The 1,818-nt window shown below is 34.4% G+C and overlaps 1 non-coding gene across 1 annotated transcript; it reads left to right on the top strand.

Annotated features, from left to right (window-relative positions):
- The first annotated feature begins 1,158 nt into the window (after positions 1 to 1,158).
- TRNAC-ACA (transfer RNA cysteine (anticodon ACA)) lies at positions 1,159 to 1,230 on the top strand. Its single transcript has one exon. It is a non-coding gene; the product is annotated as a tRNA-Cys (tRNA).
- Positions 1,231 to 1,818: the final 588 nt, after the last annotated feature.

Here is a 1,818-nt window from a genome sequence, read left to right as displayed (position 1 = left end):
GTACCTGTTTTCTGTTTATGATAACTCACTTAATCTGTTGGTGTAAGTTAGCAGCCTAAAGGGACTAAGATAGACACACACACACACACATATGTATTTTTAACAATTTATTGAGTCACTTTTCCTCATTCTATTCTATAAGCAAGAACTCTTTCCAAGCCTTATCTGTGTGTCCCATAAATATTTGTTATGATCAAAATGAGGCTAAACCAAGAATACGTAATGTTAATATTATCCATTTTCATCTTGCCCAGTGTTCTTGTTTTGATCATTTCTTTGGCATATCATTTGGATACCTTCCAATTTTTAACTATTAAAAGTGATTTTTGGCTACATTAATGATCAATTCTACCCAAAAGTGAGACTCAAAAGATTGAACAACTAGTATGACCTGGTAATAGATCACTTGTAGAAAAACCTATCCAATCAGGAAAGAAACCACTTTGCAACCACTATGGCCTTTCCATGTGAATCTGCTTAGAATCAGACCTGCCTGATTCTAATCCCATGAGATAATATAGAGAGATGTAAACAGTGCATTACATATGAAAGAAAGCTGAAAAAAATGATATACTTCTTTTGTTTCATTCTATTTAAAAATACAAAGCTTTTGAAATAAAGTATTAAGAAACAACCAGCTCTGGTTTTGCAGTTAATTGTTGTTCAGTTGCTAAATGGTGTCCAACTCCTTACAACCACATGGACAGTAGCACATCAGATAAACAAGAAATAAAGGAGCCTCTAGGAAACATAGAAATCAAGAAGAAAAAGTTATTATCCTTAATATTCTCAGAGACATAAATAAATGTATCAATGCAAGAAGACCAGGAGGTAACAAAAAAGAACTTTTGGAAATACAAAACTTATGGCAGAAATGGAAACTCAGGATATTGACTGAAAACTTAAATTAGGGAAGCTTCCGATAAAGTAGACCAAAAAAGAGACAATTATGGGTAACAGGAGGAAAAAAGGTTAGAAAATCAAAGGATCAGATCTGAGTCCTAAAATCTCGATAAAAAGAGTCCATGCAAAAAAGAACTGAAAAAAAAGAATGAGGAAAATAAATTCATTCAAGAAATTACACTTGGAATGAAAGGATTCATTTCTTGATTAAATAGACCCACCAAATAGATGGGTCTGTTTAACATCTATGGGACTTCCCTGGTGGCTCAGATGGTAGAGCATCTGCCTACAGTGTGGGAGACCCAGGTTCGATCCCTGGGTTGGGAAGATCCTCTGGAGAAGGCAATGGCAACCCACTCCAGTACTCTTGCCTGGAAAATCCCATGGATGGATGAGCCTGGTGGGGTCACAAAGAGTCGGACACGACTGAGGGACTTCGCTTTAACATCTGTAAAACAACAGATGAAAACAAATCTGCTTCTGCATATGATCCAACAATTTCTGAATGTCCAACATCATTATCAATGAGAACAGCATGATTTTTAGAGAGGAAAAGTAATAGTTTTTATATGAGAAATCACATATCATATTTGAAGCTAGAAGACAACAAAGCTATGGCTTAAAATGTTGAGGTTAATTTTTCCAACCTAGTATTCTGTCACTAAAGGAACTATCAATTAAATGTGACTGTGGATGTTTTGCTATGCAAAATGTTGAAAAACTATTGACTTCCAATAACTCATTATCAAAAGCTACTAGTGGATAGTCTTAAAATAATTAGCAAGTAATTAAATTAACAAGTAATTAAATCACTGGGGTTGAATATATTTTTTAAAAAGAGGAAAAGTAAATTCATAGATGATATAGAACGAGATCTGGAGAACAAACATTCCAGACTAGAGCAAGGCAGAAATT

This window comes from Ovis aries, chromosome 17 (assembly GCF_016772045.2).
Source record: "Ovis aries strain OAR_USU_Benz2616 breed Rambouillet chromosome 17, ARS-UI_Ramb_v3.0, whole genome shotgun sequence".
In the NCBI taxonomy this organism is placed as follows: domain Eukaryota; kingdom Metazoa; phylum Chordata; class Mammalia; order Artiodactyla; family Bovidae; genus Ovis; species Ovis aries.
Note: the sequence above shows the minus strand (reverse complement) of the source record. Positions and strands in the feature narration are given on the sequence as shown.